General features: G+C 46.8%; 1 long non-coding RNA gene across 2 annotated transcripts in view; it reads right to left on the reverse strand.

The window, feature by feature from the left end:
- LOC113577480 overlaps nt 1-10,000 on the reverse strand; it is a 59,704-nt gene that overhangs the window by 4,766 nt on the left and 44,938 nt on the right. The gene's annotated exons all lie outside the window — the stretch shown is intronic.

Here is a 10,000-nt window from a genome sequence, read left to right on the forward strand (position 1 = left end):
CTCTGGCTAAGGTTGTGTGCCAAATGTAAAAATTTCATTAAAGTTTATACTCCAATTTCTGACATGTTTTGAACAGGGTTACAAACTGGACTAACTTTACAGACTGAATTAAATATCTCTATGGCTCCCAGCTCTGCCCAGCCCCTGTTCATCTCCGATTTCTGGACACTGCAGGCAGAACTTGGCTGCTACAATACAACTTTACGAACCAAGCCAGCCTTACAAACAGAATTAAAGATAACTACTCAAACCGTAGTAAAATCCTTTGAACCTTGGCAGTAAGCTCATCATTGCTTCATCATTCAGGGAGCCCATCATTGCTTCTACTCATCAGTAGCACCTGTTTGATTGAATCTGTTTGGATGATTGAATCTCTTTATCAAACATAATTACTGTGTTATCCATGCATACACCTTGTAGATTCAACCATCGTTAGCCCATGTTGTTCAGACCCGTTCAACACAGCCTATCTCACTCACAACACCCGCTTGAAAAATCTCAGTGGGTATCATTCAAAACACCAAATTTAAACAATAAACAAACAAACGAAAAACCCAGTTTGAAACATGCTAGAACCGTTAGGGCGCACGGCATTCGAATCACATTTAAACGTGCGTTCAGCCGAGCGGGACTGAGTCGAGTCTGACGGCGCGGCGGGTAAAGGCAGGACAGTCTAATGCCATCCCCATGTTTGTGTTTCCTCTCCAGGCCTCTGTCTGCTAACCCATGCCGCACTACGAGGTGAAAGATCAGACGTGTTTTATTCACAAAGACCCTGACCCCCCCCCCCCCTTCACGGTTAACGACGCTCTAGGTGCGGCACCACAAGGATGCCCACTCCCCGCCCTGCTCCCTACGACCGCCCCCGTCCCCTGCGGTCCGCGGGTTGGCAGTCTCCACCATTTGAGCGAGCCTTCAGACGAGACGGGTCCGCTGACCTTTGATTGTAGCCGTCCACTGAAAAGGCAGTAGAAGCTGTTGGGTCATACTCCGGGTGACATCAACTGCAAACAGCGCAGCAGCAGCAGGCAGTGGGGTCAGGCCACGCCGGGCTGTGATTATGAGTGTGTCAGGAGGCGTAATCATTGGTCCACGGCAAAATCTATATGTTTTCGAGGCCCGAATACTGACCTGACAGTGCCTGTTAATTTGGTTCAGGCTCTTCCACCCAAAAAGGGTCATAGCGGAGCACGCTTGTGTGTGCAAAACCTTCGCAAATTTGAACAATTTTGGAGACAATTTTTAGCATTAAAAAAAGCTCTGAATGCAGTGGTCCTGACCTTAATGTTCAGCTGAAACTCAGTACCACCCCGATATCTCTAATGAGGTTATTATTCACCAAACACTCGTAAACAATGAGAAGGAACTCTCTCCCAATCTCTGCCTCTCGCCATCTCTCCCTCCGGCCTCTGAATTCAAATCTAATTTTTTTGTGTGTATTTTTCTTTCTGTATTTCATTTTTCCACCTAGCCCTTCTCCATCTCACTCCATCTCTTTCTCCTCCCCCTCCCCCCGTACTGCCTCTCATCCTTTCATCCTCTTTTGCTCTACTCCACTCCCTCTCCCGCTCTCTCCCACTCTCTCCCGCTCTCTCCCACTCTCTCCCTCTCCCTCTCCCGCTCTCTCCCGCTCTCTCCCGCTCTCTCCCACTCTCTCCCTCTCCCTCTCCCGCTCTCTCCCACTCTCTCCCACTCCCTCTCCCGCTCTCTCCCACTCTCTCCTGCTCTCTCTATCTCTTGCCCTCTTTGCCTCTCCCGGTACGCTCCCGTCTCTTCCAAGGTCTGCCGGCAACAATGGGAGAACGGCAGATTTGCATTTCTCCCCTGCCTTGCCCGTCGTCTGCGCCTGACGTTGCGCGAGTGAATGGATGCTTCCCCTCCAGGCCACTCACCTCTCTCTCCGCGCAGCTAATTACAGCCTTCACAATTAGCATGCTAACGCTAGTCGCAGCGTGAACGTCAGCCACCGCTAATAAAGCCTCGGCCTTGCGGCTAACTGCCTGTGAGCTAGTGTATTATCCCATATTATCCGTTCATTTGCGCATAAACCCATTTTAGGCTAATTAACTTTGGCTCACGCCTGTGTTTGAAGTAAAATGGATTGGGTGGCTCGGTCAAGCAGGCTAGCTTAGTGGGCAAGCCTAGACTACCGTTAGTGGATGCCCAGAAACCCAGAGCTATGAAGAAGCACTCCACATATCAAAATGAGAATGAAATGTAATTTCTGGAAACATCAAGATAAGGGACGTATGGGGGGGAAAAAGTCTCCTTTTGTATGGGCAGATACCAACCACTAAAGCATTTTTCCTAGATAGGACTAGGCTCTGACAATCACATTGCGAATTGGATGACAGTTATGGCATAAGGTATGACAGATGGGGATTTGATGGGCAAACCAAGTTATATCTTAGTCTCTGTGGGCCAATCTGTGTCCGGGTCTCGATCGTTTAACCCACTGTCATCTGGACACTGCTTCGGCTTGCATTCCCATTAAAGAGGCTAAATGTGAAGCCGTTTAGTAAACGACCGGGAGGCTGTTTTACAAAGCCCAGCTTGGCGTCTAAGTGCAGCAGACTTCAGCTCGGAATCAGGATTATTAACATTATCAGGCATTATCAGTCTTGGTGTTCCCCTCCAAGCTCTCGCTACCGACTCATTTTCACCACCATTCAACGATTTGCTAACCATGTTTCCAGAACATAATTAATGTAGCTCGTGGTCCTGATTAAGCAAGTTCCAGATAAATATCTGCAGATACCAAGCCTATTCCTCCTGCGTGACATATGGCGAATTCATTACCAATTTATTACTGTAATTGACTTAAGCCTGATTCCCTTTCCATTTAGAATCAGGCAGCTACAGGAAGTGTCTGCACCGAGCATTCTTGCCCAACGCCATTGTGTGTCCGTCACTGGACTGAGCAGAATTTGATGTTTTGTTATACTATGGCGTCCTCTCTTTTTTTGTGTGTGTGTGTCCTCCTTGGCGGTCAGCCTGGTCAATGAAGTAAATGTATTAGCATTCATGTAAAGCTTTTCATCCGCCCTAATGTTTGCTTAGCTGAGCCGCCGGCAGCTGTGGTCACCAAGATTCCCTGGTAGGGAATCTTTGTCTCTTTCAACCCTAATTCCCCCGTACGTTACAATGAGCCTCGAGCGAGGCGGCGACTAAGGGCAGCAGCAACGCACAACGAGCTGTCATTAGTAATGAAGCAATAAAAAGAAAATCTGTCACCCGGCATTTGCAAACCTGTCACCAATTGGCCGGATTAAGTGAGATGAACTTCAGTCACATGGAGGAAGTGGGGTAGGGTTCCAGAGTGTGTCAGGTGAGGGTTTGGGTGATCGGGGGGGCTTTCTTGTGATTGATGCAGTTTTGATGCCTCATTTAGTGTCCTTTAGAAAAGTCCAAAGAGCCTGTTGAGAAGATGGCAGGCAGAATGAAAGGTTGTGTGTAAGTGTGTGTGTGTGTCTGTGTGTGTGCCTCTTCATGAAATTAGAATAACATATGTAACATAGTGGTTCCATTGTCAAGGGCAGGGGTGAAGAGTCTGTAGCAGAGTGTTAGCATAATGAAATGTACTTCCATGTTGATTCCACCCTCTCTGACCCACAACCAAAGTGGGATTTCCCCCTTGCATCCATAAAAGAACCAAACCTTTTTCACCACGCCTCCACTGGGAAGAATTCACGCCCAAGACATGAACGGATTACGTTCCTATTGTCGATAGGTCAAAATACATTTGGAGGAAAAATTATTTCTAGAAAGATAAAAATTGTGAAGACAATTTATTGCCCAACAGTCCCTTTTTGGGGATGAAACTGATGTGACATTACATTCATTACATTCATTACCTTTGGAAGACACTCTTGCCCAAAGCGACTTACAATTTCAGGCATGTTACAGAGCAAGGTGAATGCAGCGTTGGCCCAAGAATCACTGGAATCATCAGGGAGTACTCGCTCAGATGGGGACCAGATGCTACACACACACACACCCCTCATCATGGAAGTGGTGTTGTTACACATTTCCCTACACCACCACTGCTGTGCTCATTTCACCAGTCATAATACTCAGTGGAGTAAAATTACACAGCACTAAAACGTCACACCTAAGGCCCCAAAAGAGCCAAGAAGACATGGAACCCCACCGGTGCTGCCTAACGACAAACAAATTTCTCTTCCTTTTCAAAGAGATTTAATTAAGAGAAGGCACATTTAAGAGAACCCTAACTGTAACCCTAGCGGTTTAATTAAGAGAAGGCACGTTTAAGAGAACCCTAACTGTAACCCTAGAGGTTTAATTAAGAGAAGGCACGTTTAAGAAAACCCTAACTGTAACCCTAGAGGTTTAATTAAGAGAAGGCACGTTTAAGAGAACCCTAACTGTAACCCTAGTGGTTTAATTAAGAGAAGGCACGATTAAGAGAACCATAACTGTAACCATAGCAGTTTAATTAAGAGAAGGCACGTTTAAGAGAACCCTAACTGTAACTCTAGCGGTTTCATTAAGAGAAGGCACGTTTAAGAGAACCCTAACTGTAACTCTAGCGGTTTCATTAAGAGAAGGCACGTTTAAGAGAACCCTAACTGTAACCCTAGAGGTTTAATTAAGAGAAGGCACGTTTAAGAAAACCCTAACTGTAACCCTAGAGGTTTAATTAAGAGAAGGCACGTTTAAGAGAACCCTAACTGTAACCCTAGTGGTTTAATTAAGAGAAGGCACGATTAAGAGAACCATAACTGTAACCATAGCAGTTTAATTAAGAGAAGGCACGTTTAAGAGAACCCTAACTGTAACTCTAGCGGTTTAATTAAGAGAAGGCACGTTTAAGAGAACCCTAACTGTAACTCTAGCGGTTTCATTAAGAGAAGGCACGTTTAAGAGAACCCTAACTGTAACCCTAGAGGTTTAATTAAGAGAAGGCACGATTAAGAGAACCATAACTGTAACTCTAGCGGTTTCATTAAGAGAAGGCACGTTTAAGAGAACCCTAACTGTAACTCTAGCGGTTTCATTAAGAGAAGGCACGTTTAAGAGAACCCTAACTGTAACTCTAGCGGTTTCATTAAGAGAAGGCACGTTTAAGAGAACCCTAACTGTAACCATAGCGGTTTAATTAAGAGAAGGCACGTTTAAGAGAACCCTAACTGTAACCCTAGAGGTTTAATTAAGAGAAGGCCAGTTGTGTAACTCCTGCAGGATTTCAGCATGGCCAAATCAATTTCTTTTTCTCAGGCGGTGACGTAAGAAGGCAACAAGCCACAGCCCCCGAGGCTCCCTACGGGGCTTTTCTCCGAGGGAGGGATAAAAACATTCTCATGTTTTCCAGACAACAGCCAGTGGTCCCTATGGCACCAGTAATCCAAGCCTAGTCACTCCAACTTGTTATCGGTGCTGTGACATTCATTGGAATCATATTGTATAACTCTGCGTATGTTGTGGAAAGGGCTACTGAGACTCGGAGCACTTCAAGAACTTGCGAAAAAGATCTGAGCAGAAATAACCTGGCAGGCAAGGGGTGGAAGTGGCAGGTCACTGGATTGGACCATCAGACCAGCGGTGAAGTGACCATGCTCATTTTGAAGAGCTACAGGGGTTCGTGGTCTATAGACCAACCACTAACCAGTTAAAGGTCTAATACCCATATGTCATTGTGTCTGTGATACCGAGCTCTTTAGAGCCCAAAACAAATTTTCGTTCGTAACGTTTGGTGTCTTGCACCGTCTTCCCCCGTTACCGTCTGCTGAACCGGCGGCGGATACGTTTCCTCTTCCTCCTCCATCCTCTTCCTCTCTGGTCCTGACACCCATTGTGCTGTGCAGATAATTTTTTCGCCATATTAAACTAGAAAACAAAAACCAATAAATCTCTAAAAAAAAAAAAAGGCCAGCGTCGGCGGAGGCAGCGGGAGAGCGTGGAGAGTGCCACATCTCATCACCTCACGCGTAATGAAATGAGGCCCGACGGAATCTGCTCAACATGGTATTAATCAGAGTGCCGTCTAACCCCCCCCCCACACACACACACCACCCGAAAATATCAGCCCTCGCCATGACAAAGGTTCCCCTCAGCTTCAACAAGCAGATCATTATCTGCTCCGGTAGGAAATTAAAGGGGGGGGGGGGGGGAGCTATAGCAGTGGGCCTCGGCTCCATAATATGCGGATATGCAGATTGGCAGGTGGAACGGCAGGATGAGACTGGCTAACGTGGGGGCCACTTGATTAATATGCGACCCCACCGGATGAATACCAAATCAGACACAGACGTCTCGTGTTATTTGAGGGATGGTGTGAGGGTGGGGGTGGGGGTGGGGGGTGGGGTGGGAGGGGGGAGTTCTCGCGGTAAAATGTCAACATTGGCGCACCCCTCTCTCGTGCATGTTTGGTCGTGGAGGTAAAAAGGAGATCGGTTTTCAGTAGAGGCCCACCAAGTGATTATAAGGCCCCCATTTCACTGCTGTATTTGGGGTCATGGAGGGTTTGTTTAAAGAGTAGAAACCACAGGGGGCCTGCGTGAAGGAAGGCATGGGGAGGAACAATTTCACTGTCGCACAGCTAGATAGAATGTGTGAGTTCCCAAGAGAGGGCTAATGTTATCTGCCTGAAAGGGCACAATTCTTGATTGCCGTGTAATAAACGTCTTAAAGTCTTAATTTGTGTCTAAAATAAACTAAACATAAATGCCTGTGTAATCCACCTATGGCATATATGAATATTACTGGACTCCACTGGACAATACTTAGAATATTACTTAGACACACACACACACACACACACACAGAAAATACATAGAGACTCAATACTGGAATCAATGTCCCATGAAACGATAGCAATTTAGGTCCCCTAAACGTCTGCATGAGAAGCAGTGTTAGCTCAGTCAACGCAATGCAGTCTGTGGAGACCTGACAAAATGTCTAGAAATAAGTCTGAATTTGTGTCCGTTAGCAAACAAAGAAACATTTCTGCCATTAAAACAGGCCATCCCAAGGCTGAAAACAACAAAAACCAGAATAAAACATTTAGATGTGTAGACATGTACATCTAAATATTAGGCACTTCGACTGTGTGGTTTGTTACAATGAAGCCCAGAGCAGCGGCTTGTTTTTCTCAGCTCAGACAGCACCTGGAACAGAATGATGGCACCGAATGGCAAGAATATGACCGCAACATGAGCCACCCCTGACTTGTCATCTCCTGGCCCGAATCCCACTGAACATGCATTTCTGAAGACCAGGCTGAAGGTCTGTGTGTGTGTTTGTGTGTGTGTGTGTGTGGCTGCATTCCAGGTCTGGCAGCCCATCCTCAGGGCAAACACTTATGTCTAGTAATGTCTTCAGGCAGTCATTGACTGCAAAGGACTAGACATGGTAATGTTTCTAAGATTATGTTTGTTTCTCCAGTGGTGCTCCCCTGAAATGAGGGGGACCACGGTAGGGTTAGGGTCACTCCCCCCACACTCGGGCCCAGTGTGTGTGGTGAGTAGCATTCCACTGCTATTATGGCATATCAGTCTGTATGTCACTTATAAAAGGAGTTTCAAATAAGCCCCCCCCCCCCAACACACACAGAGACACACCTTCCGATCACTCACGGGTATTTTCCGATATCCTTCCTCTCACGGGTTCAGGTGTAATCAGTAGGCCAAGGATGTAGTCAGCTGAAACAAGAAGAGTGTAAAGTGTGAAGGGATTTTTGAAAAGCACGAGAACCGCGTGTTTGGGAGGCATGAATAAACTCAGACCCAACTTTCCTCGCTTCCTGTTGTGTCACTGGCCTGTCGTCTGCCTCCACGTGTAGGGTATGTAATTCCAGAGCGGTGTTATTTCTCTCGAGGAGCTCTCATCCGCAACTGTTATAATTGGGGACCCGGGCGAAGACCTCGGCTATGTCTGATTGTGGGTCTCATTGGCACTGTATGGGGGGGGGTCTGCAACATTACTAAAAGCTATAATTTCCCGCAGTATCATTCTGCATTTGTTCCCTTTTTCCTTCTCTTCCTCCTCCTCCTCCTCCTCCTCCTCTTCTGGCCATCTCTGTGCCATTAGAATGTAATTAAGAGTCGTGACCCCTTGACCTCAAGCCGCTCAGAAAATGCTACAGAATAGCAATCCTTAACGCAGCCAGCTCACCCCCTTCTCTCTCTCTCTCTCTCTCTCTCTCTCTCTCTCTCACTCTCTCTCATGCTCTCTCTTTCTCTCTCATTCACTCTCTCTCTCACTCTGGAGTCTTTCTCTCTCTGGAGGTTTGGTAATAGAATAAAATGATTAATCCAGTAATTGTATGGCAGACATACTTGCATTGAAATTGGAGCATTTCTCATTCGGAGTGTGTGATTTCTCATTCGGAGTGTGCGGTAATCAAAGGTGGTGGGGGTGGGGTGAGAGCTGGACCTTCCCCAAAACAATGACCTGTGCAAGCATTATTATGTCCAAGCCGACGCACATGGGACCAAATATGCCTCACTAATGGAGAAATAACCAAAGACACAAAAGAGAGAGAGAGAACGGAAATTTACTCTGCAGGGTCGGTGCAGAAACGCATATTGAAATGTTGCCGGACATGAGACATGGGATGTGTTCCAATTATTTACGTGTCCGTGAAGTGTAGAACGGGGATTTTGGAACACTGGCTACTATCTAAGTTTCAGAGAGCAGGGAACCAATGGTAGAAAGCGGTTTTCCATACATTTTCCAAAAAGCACAAACCCCCCTTGAGAGACAGCGTGCAGACTTGGTAGAGTTTGGAAGTGTAACCCTATTGAACAAACTGCCATGGTCTACACAGGTCAGTGACAAATGGTGGAATGTCCCTTTTGGTCCTTTAGTCTCTCTGTGTGTGTATGTCTCTGTGTGCATGCATGTGTGTGTGTGTGTGTGTGTGTGTGTGTGTGTGTGTGTGTGTGTGTGTGTGTGTAATGGTGTGGAAGATGGATTTCCAAGTATTCTGTGTTTGTAAAAGGAGGACTGAGGAATTGGATTCTCTTAGGACAACACATTTGGAACTGAAATGTAATGCTAGGAATAGGAAAAACACCTACTCATACACAACACCTGCACACACACGCTGACACTCGCACACACTGACACTCATACACAACAGCTGCATGCACACACTGACACTCATACACAACACCTGCACGCACACACTGACACTCATACACAACACCTGCACGCACACACTGACACTCGCACACACTGACACTCATACACAACACCTGCACGCACACACTGACACTCATACACAACACCTGCACGCACACACTGACACTCGCACACAATGACACTCATACACAACACCTGCACACACACGCTGACACTCGCACACACTGACTCATAGACAACAGCTGCATGCACACACTGACACTCATACACAACAGCTGCATGCACACACTGACACTCATACACAACAGCTGCACGCACACACTGACACTCATACACAACACCTGCACGCACACACTGACACTCATACACAACACCTGCATGCACACACACAGTCATACACAAAAGCTGCACGCACACACTGACACTCATACACAACACCTGCACGCACACACACACTCATACACAACAGCTGCACGCACACACTGACACTCATACACAACACCTGCACGCACACACTGACACTCATACCCAACGCCTGCATGCACACACTGACACTCATACACAACAGCTGCACACACACACTGACACTCATACACAACAGCTGCACGCATACACTGACACTCATACACAACACCTGCATGCACACACACAGTCATACACAACAGCTGCACGCACACACTGACACTCATACCCAACACCTGCATGCACACACTGACACTCATACACAACACCTGCATGCACACACACAGTCATACACAACAGCTGCACGCACACACTGACACTCATACACAACACCTGCACGCACACACACACTCATACACAACAGCTGCACGCACACACTGACACTCATACACAACACCTGCACGCACACACTGACACTCATACCCAACACCTG

The sequence above is a fragment of the Electrophorus electricus genome, chromosome 16, assembly GCF_013358815.1.
Source record: "Electrophorus electricus isolate fEleEle1 chromosome 16, fEleEle1.pri, whole genome shotgun sequence".
Classification (NCBI taxonomy): Eukaryota; Metazoa; Chordata; class Actinopteri; order Gymnotiformes; family Gymnotidae; genus Electrophorus; species Electrophorus electricus.